The sequence below is a fragment of the Nannospalax galili genome, unplaced genomic scaffold (genome assembly GCF_000622305.1).
Source record: "Nannospalax galili isolate Female #2095 unplaced genomic scaffold, S.galili_v1.0 scaffold490, whole genome shotgun sequence".
NCBI lineage: Eukaryota > Metazoa > Chordata > Mammalia > Rodentia > Spalacidae > Nannospalax > Nannospalax galili.
The window spans coordinates 1,861,817-1,870,952 of NW_008329666.1; positions in this window are offsets into that span (position 1 = coordinate 1,861,817).

The following is a 9,136-nucleotide window of genomic DNA, read 5'->3' on the forward strand; positions in this document are numbered from 1 at the left end:
GAATCTAGTCAGCCTATCTACAGGTCTTTGTTTTAGGAGAGTCAGCTGTTCCTCATCTAGTGGTAATCAGTTGTCTGTATTCCTTTGGATAAGATTGGGGTCTGCTGTTAATGTCCTAGTTCTCTGCTGGGTTACGATCTGGGAATCCCTTTGGCCATAATCATCTTAGAGCTAAAATTACTAAAACTGGTCTGGTCTTTGCAAAACAACTGGCAAAACAGAGAAGAAAATCTGAGCTTTCTGTGTGGCAAATGCCAAGCTGAAATCTAGTAGAAACAGAATTCCACTGCGCCCTTGTTCTTGGGATCCTTGTGTTCACCTTGGATGTGCTGTTTCCTGTCAGTGGATACACTTGCAGGTGGAAAAACTAGTTCATAGATATCAAAGAAAGGACAGAGTTCCGACTTTAACAGGGCCACCCGTGTTCCTAGCTTCCTCAGAGGAGGCAGTGCCCCTACAATGAGACCAGAGACAGGGACTACCTGACAAGTAGCTATGGCGCCCAAGACCATCAAGGAGCCTGGCACATGGACAACAACGCACCGATATGCAGACATGGTTCATGGTTTGGGGGTACAGAAATGCAAATTCTTATAAAACCTTGTGAAGCAGTTTATGCTGCTAGTCTCAGTATACTAAGAAGGCTGGGGTCACTGGCTAAACTTAATTAAATGCCCAAATCTCTATTGTTTTAATAATAACAAATATTTAGTCTTTGTAAGCGGGCATGGGAAGTCTCCTTCACACAGAGTACTGGTGAATGACACACAGCAGGGAAGCAACTCTGTGGTTTGGGAAAGGGCTGTGTTAAGCCCGCCCGGAAAGTGTTTTCTCTGTCACTGGGAGCGGGCTGGCAGGCCAGCTACCACCCTGGCTTTGAAATTTGAAATGCCCAGAAAGGCAGAGTAAAGTTAATGGTGCTCTCTTTCTCCTGCTTGTGTAAGCTCTGAGAAGGACTCCTCAAAGGCTGGGGACAGTGTGTGTGTCACCTCTCCACAATGGGCATGCTGGGCTTAGATGAGAAGAGGAGGCAGCAGCTTCACAGGGAATTTTCCACTGCAGCTGACTGAGTGCACCGTTGCATTGTGGTTAGGTTAGTTGGGGTTCTGCTGCTCTTTTGTCCCTCTGTCTTCATTGGAAACACACTGAAGCACAGAAAACCACAGCAATGTGCTCATGTTTGCGCAAATTAACACTCAGTGAGCTGAAGTGTGCTAGAGATTCTCAGAGGACACCAAGGGCCAGGGGTGGGGATTTGCTGCAAGGCCAGTGGAAGGGCACAGAAGCCATGCACACAAAATAGCCTTCATCTGAAGCACATTGGGGCTGTGTGGGTCCAGGCATTCAGGTGTGAATGAGACCTGGGACTACTGTAACACTTAAGTTGTCGGTTTCACAGCCCTGATCTGGGGATATGAAAATGCTATTCACAGGAGTCTCACAAAGCTGTCTTCCAAGAACAGTTCTCATAGCTGTCTTTGATGAGAGTTAAAAGTCAGCTTTAGTCCCTTGTGTTTATGTGATATTTGTACACATGTGGAAATAATCTTATAAATTTTCCCAACATATTTAGAGATACAAAGAAAAATACCATACGCTCAAAAACAGAAATACACTATTAAATATTAAACATGTTAATATTTAATATATATTGAGTGCTTAAACATAGCAATTGGGAACTTGAAGTTGCCTCACATTCCTTAAAAATATAGGGGTGTTTTATATTCACAATTTGTTTTCTAAGATAATACCGTGTCATCAAATCACCTTTATGATCCAGTGCAAAGTGGTACTGCTGAAACCACAGTCAGACAGTAAGCAGGGATGCTTTGCCCCTGGGAGTAATCACAGACTGACACACTAGTGAACAGCTCATTCCAGTGTCTTCCCACACTGCAATGAAGTCCCTTCCCCTTTCAATACAACCATTGAGCACTACGCAGCAAGGGAGTGAGGGGAGAACACCACCAAGACACTCCAGGTTTGCTATTTCCCTGAAAAAGAGTGGGGGTGAATCTACAAGTACCACAGACTATGTAGCGGTAATTAGATTCTTTCTACTATTAAATTGGAAATCAGAAACCATTGTATTCTTATGACTACTAATTACATAGCCGATTATGTGATTTTTAGTATCACTCACAAAGTATGATTTAAAAGTTAACATTAGGAAACCGTAGGGCTACAAAATGATACTAAAATTACCAAGCTGCACTTAAAGCAGAAATTTTGCTGGGTTGATTTATTTCTAAAAAGAAAACCGAACAACTTTTTAATGTCAAGCAGACTGCATTAATACCTCTTATGCCTTTCAAACCAAGGTTAGATATACATTTTCATTCCTGTGCTTGAACAAGTTCCTGTCTGATGGCACCTTAATAGCCTTGTCTGCATTGTTTATTTCCAACTACATAAAAGGATTAGAGGATATGCTTTCTAGACAAGCCAAAGAGATGATATAGAATTACTCATGACAATATTTCTTAAGGATAAACCACAAAAGATACCAGCTAAGAAGTGCATCTTTGAAGTCTGATATTGGGATTCCGGACCTACAGATGAAATGGTAATTACGTTGCCATAGGAGAAATGCAGTTTCTCTGCAAAGGCAATTAGTTCAGATAGAGTGAAATATTTATGATCTTTCCTGTCATGTGAAAATAAAAATAAGACAATTTCTTCTAATAAAAAAATCACTTTCAACTTCATTAACAGCTTTTCTAAACTGATGTAAAGGGAAATATTTTCATCTACTAATTTCTACCCGGTTATTATCTTATTTGTCAACTCCCAAAATAAAACCAAGAACGGATGATATTAATATACTGAAAAGACTAGCTTTGTGGGCTGGGGAGATTGCTTAGTTGGTAGAGTGCTTGCTGTGCAAACATGGGATCTGAGTTTCATCTCCAGCACCTACACTGAGGAGCCAGACATGGTGGTGTGCACTTGGAATCCCAATGCTGTGGAAGGAAGACAGGAGGACATCTGGGGCTCACTGGGCCAGGCTAGCCTAGTCAGCAAGCCACAAGCCAATGAGAGGCTCTGTCTCGAAAAACAAGGTTGATGGCACATGAGGAGTGAAACATGAGGCTGAACTCTGGCTTCCACATGCATACGCACACACATGCACACACACAGTCATATACCTGCACATAAGTTTGTGCTCATACACACACAAGATTGACTTTAACAGCAATGTTCAAATTTTCTTGAGACAGCATATGCCATAATTCATGAAGACAAGAAGATGCCATGTGGACAGGGCCACATTCTACTGAGGGTGGACCTACTACATGTCTTTCTAATGTGCAGAGACAGCAGGAAATAATATGCTATTTCAGTATTATGGAAGATATTCTTCAATATTGGTATCAGTTGAGTACTTATATATGCTAAATAACTGGCGATATTTAAGTAAAGTATCATTAATTTACATTTGAAAATTTCAAGAACAATCTAGTAACCATATATTTTTGTCATGGAGCCATTCAGTTCCAGATCTTAGGACAATTTCTACACATAAGTGCACAATATGGAGTAGCCTCTGTGTGGACAGGTTTCATTACACAAACTCCACTGACTGAACTGAGAATCCCAAACTCATATACAAAGCCCTGGATTGCTACAGAATAGAAACGGAAGGGTAGAGGATTTCTTAGAGAATTGAACAGCTGATCTTGTCCAATACCAGGAAGATCCTATTTTTTGTCCGCTAAGGAAAACTAAGCAACCCACTTTGTCCCACCAGGCCGTGGCTTTCATCCTGTACTCAATCAAGGGGGAGGGGTACCTCAGCCTTCCAGAATTCCTGCTCAGAGTGCCTCTTATACTTCCCCACTTCTATGATACAAAATGGTCGTGTCCTCTTTGAAAAATAGCAGCTAATGAAAACATTACCAACTCCCACAAACAGAAACAGCAGCGTCCAAATAATTGTATGTAAAGGAGAGTTACTCTTACCCTGTTAGAATCATGTTTTCTTCTTTATTCTTCTCTGTGGAAACCAGAGGCTCTTAACAAGAAATGGCAGGAGAGAGAGAGAGAGAGAGAGAGAGAGAGAGAGAGAGAGAGAGAGAGAGAGAGAGAGAGAGAGAGAGAGAGAGAGAGAGAGAGAGAGAGAAAACTAGTCTTTAATTGAGGCCTGCTTTTAAAATCTCTCCTCACATTCTCAGTTATACTCCATTGTGACTGTCTCATCAAATTAAGGTAGTGGCTTTGTTGACTTTCACAAAACTTTTCTCTGTCCTCTGGAAGAAGGCTGGCCAGAGAGAAAGGGAAATTGTCCTTTGCTACAATTTTTCTTGCCAATACAGTGGTCATAAAGAGCAGTCGTCTTCAAGTTTCTCCTCGTTCTTATTGAAGGATCCTTTCCACCTCTCTTCCATGTTGGACTTCTATTTTCCTGAGTCTCACATTTTTTCCCTTGGCTTATTCCATCAGTGTGGTGGGTTACATCTCAGCAGTGCTCTAGAAAAGAACATCTTGCATGCTTAATAGTACGTGTATTCTATCTTCCTATTTAACCTATATTTTGGTTCTGTATTGAATTTCACATCAAAAATATTCTTTTCTAAATTTTAAAGGAATTCGCCATTCCTCTAGCTTACAGAATGACTGGTTTTCAGTGCTTTGAATGTGACTTGTCCTTCCATGTAGAAGTGTTGAGAGTCATCTCTTTGTAACCGAGTTCTGAGGTTTTGCCCTATGTTGAGTCTATTTTCAGTCATTGCTTACGCATCCTGTGAACCCTTTCAATCTAGAAACCCATGCCCTTCAGTCTTGGGGACACGTCTTAAAATTATTTTCTTGGTGATTTCCTGTCCTCAATTTTCTCTGTTCATGCTCATTTTGAACTTCTATTATTGTGCATTAGATTTTTCAGACTCTTTTCCAAGTTCCTTATCTCTTCTCTTTTTCATCTCTTGGATCCACTTTTGTCCACTGTGTTCTGTGAATGCCTTCTTTGTTGACAGCTTATCCTCAGCTCCTGGGCACAGCACCTTCCCCAGTCTCTGGGATAGTCACGATAAGCTTTGGAAGATGGATTCGTTCCCTTCCAGGTTGTTTTTTCCTATGTATTCTACTTCTCATCTTCCATCCTGAGGTCTTTCCCGGCTAGAGGGTCTCCATAGGTGTGTGAAGCTGACTAATGCTGAGTCTTACAATGGTGGGATCTGTATAGGCTGCTTGTTGGATGACAGTAACCACAGTCATTTCTCTTCTCCAAGGCTACTCCATTCCCCAACTAAGAAGCCCTATTTGGGTATCTAAGTACTCAGTGCTCAACCAGCATAAACTCACCTGAGCCTATTTCAGGGCAGTGTCATCACCATTTGGAGCCTGGTGATCTAAACACTTATTTCTGCCCCCTTCCTGTTTTCCTCACTATGTTGTGAAATCCATTTGATGTTTTATTATTGTTGTTGCTGTTGCTGCTGTTGCTGCTGTTGTATGACTTTTCCCTTGGGAGGCATAAACAAATGTCTACTCACCCCACAAAGGGAACCAACAGCAGACCAAAGTAACATTTATACCTACGTCTAACTTAGTGAACCATGAGCTTAATGGGGTTATTTACAGGAGCATAGGTGACGGGTTACTCACAGAGTGTGGATGACTCAAAGGCAGCTGCATCCCCAGAAAGCCCATCCCAGCATGGACTTAGAAAAGCTGTATCAGGAGCTCCCTGCCTGACTTGCAGGCAGATAGGTGTGGAGGAATCCTCTCCCTTTGGCAAATGCTTCCTGCTTGTATAACCTTGAGGAGAGGCCTTATTAATATTGTGTTTCAAGAGCTTCCTGAGACTCGTGCATCCAGTTTACTTCCTGTGTCTTATGAAGCTCTCTCTATGGGGGACATACTACACAGCAATGCCCATTGTTTTTCTTAATTGTCAGTTTTTTAAGTTAACCTTTAAACTAATGGGTTTCATAACAACATTTTCGTATGTGTGTACTTGATACAAGTATACTTGATTCTCACCCATTCTCTCCTATGCCCCCAAATCCACCCCACCCCAGAACTAAGTATGAGAGGTTTATTTAAAGCTCATTTGTCGAGTAAGTCAATGACTCACTGCTCAAATGTGGTAAAGGACACATGGCTTTATTTCTACATTTAGATGAAACATTGAGTCTTACTGATGTCCTGGAGTCTTATAATCAGTCTGCTTCCTTGTTAACCTGTGAACTTAAACAACCAACCTATCACTTAAAGTGTTACCCTTTTCTGATTCCAGTATTCAGTAATTGGAGCTAGGACACTAATATTAAGCCAGTGCTGGTCACAGTAAACATGTAGGTTCACTGTAAATATTTAAGATACTTACAAGCTAAACTTTCACTTCCTTTTAGTGCTGTTACTTAACAATATCCTTCTTTTCTTTAAAGAAAATAGCTGAAGGAAACAGGATGAAATCATAGTCATTAGGAATTCTCATAAGTGCTTATCCTTGAATCATTTGTACTAATGCTTCACTGCGAACAAATGCCTGCTTTCTTGTGATTTGGCCTATTCTCCAAGTTTTCATTTATTATAATTTTTCTTCTCTCTTGGGCATTTTGCATTAGTGATTTTTAATTTTTTTGTCTGCTACTCTCCCAACCCATTTTCTCTAAGATTCTATTCCCATTTACATAGCAAACTCAAGATCAAAAGCACTTATCCAACTGATGTTTACCAATAACCCAACCTTTGAAAGGATGTGTGTATGTGTATGAAGGATGGATAAACCCTCGAAGTAAAGCATGAGAAATACTGAAAGTCACCTTCATGAATATTCTATGATTGCCGTATTTTTCCACGCAATACACTCATTTTAAATATACATTAAAATCTAACATTAAAAAATGGAATATGTATCCTTGATTAAATTTCCTCCAGCTGGTGCTTTGCCCTGATGCTGACATTGTTAGGGATGATTAGCTTTCCATGACATTCAAGTTCACGGTATCAGTGGGTTGTCTGTGAGCTTGTCTTCCTGAACAGAATATCATTCTGATCTTATTAGTGTCATTAACAGATGTAATGCTGGATAGGTTTGGATTTGAACTCCTGTCTTTTATCTGCCAAATTTCTATTTTAAATGTAATCAGGACAGGCTCACCTTTGAAACCGAAGCAGCTCAGTAATAGCAGACATTTATTGAGCATTCATTACAAACCATGCAGCTCACAGGAAACATGCATATCATATTTCATCCCTTCAAATCTCTGTGAGGTGCTTATGATCACTATAGTATTTTATAAATGGGAAATTTTACAAATTTGAATCTCAGATTAGAAATGTGTCCAAGGGCACTTAGCTGGAAATTTGTAGAATCTGGGTTTCATGACTCTAGGATCATGTTCTAATGGTGTTTTGCTGTTCCTAATGATGGGTAGAATCTATATTTAAAAATTAGTCCACTGAAAACTCAAGGTAATAGTTACATGAGTTTCTCAGTGCTATTTTGAAAAGATGACAGTAGGTAAGTAATAAAGTAGTTATCTGGGCCTGGTAGTTTGTACTGTAAGCTCAACACTCAGGAGGTTAAGGAAGGAGATGAAGTGTCATGAGTTTGAACTTGGACTACACAGGGAGTTCCAGCCCAGTCTGAGCTACAGAGTGGGACCCTGTATAATAATAATAATAATAATAATAATAATAATTATTATTATTATTATTATTATTGAAATAATGAGGATGAGGAGGAGATCTGATTTAACTTTGGATTAGGCCCACCAGCACATGGAAAGTTCCATACCTCCCAGAAGCTTCAGACCCAGCATGGGGATATGATTGAACTCTGGGTTAGGTCCACAAGCATTCAGAAAGTTCCACAGCTCCAGTGGTTGCTGGAGACCCAGGGAGCAGATCAGTCCTGAACTAAGGTAAGGTCTCTTGGTATTTGGAGAGTTCCACATCTTTCATCAGTTTCAGAGGAAGTGTAGACTCAGGGTGGGGACTGGACTTAACTCCAAGTTAGATCCACAAGTTAGGCTTGTGGGTCTTGGGAAGTTCCACATCTCCAAAAGCTCCAGTAGCATTTGAGGAACCAGGGTGTAGAACAGCTCTGGCTCTGGGTAAGGTCCACAGGCATGTGGAGACATAACCCAAAGCAAAAGCAACAGACTCATGCCAGAGGCCCTCACTGACACAGAAAAGTGCCTCAGAGGAAGACTCGGAATAGAACATTTGGCCCTAAATACCAGTCCCACAGAAAGAAAGGACTCCTCAACCTTAGTAGGACTTAATCCTCCACAAATAAAAGAAAAACTTAGCCAATGAACTAACACCAGATATTCAGGTCCCAGCACAGAAACAGAAACAGGAAAAGCCAAGACAACATAGGAAAAGCCAAGACAACATTTCTTCTCTACAAATCACTAATCCCATAATAATGGCACTTAATGAAAGTGACTTGGAAGAACCACCAAAGAATTCAAAAGAATGATCATAAGAATGTTCTTACATACTTCAGGAGAAGAGGAAATGAATGAAATAAGGAGGTCAATCCAAAATATGAAAATTGAGACGGAATTTCTGAAGAAAACGCAAACTGAAATGATGCCGGAAATAAAATAATTCAATAAACCAAATCAAAACCTCAATGGAAAGCCTCACCAATAGAATGAGTCATATAAAACAGAGAATCGGGGCTGGAAGACAAAGATAATTCTCAGTAAAGGTCAACAAATAAATTTAAATAGAAATATGAACAGAAGTGGAAGCACTCTGGGGCACCATGGAAAAACCTCACCTTCAGATGACAGGCATAGAAGAAGGAGAAGAAGACCACAGAGAAGATATAGAGAATACTTTCAATAAATTCATAGAAGAAAATTTCCCAAACCTAGAGAAAGAGATACCCATCCAGGTACAGGAGGCCTATAAAACTCCAAATAGGGCCAGAAAGTGAACTACCAGAACATATTATAGTCAAAACATTAAAAACACAGAATATGCTGGATATGGTGGTGCACACCTTTAGTCTCAGTACTCGGGAGGCAGAGGTAGGCAGATCTCTGTGAGTTCAAGGCCAGCCTGGTCTATATAGCAAGAAAGACCAAAAAAACAAAAAACCACAGAATTTAGAAATAGTATTAAAACAGCAAGTCCATCAGAACAATACTTGATTGTTCAACAGAAGCTT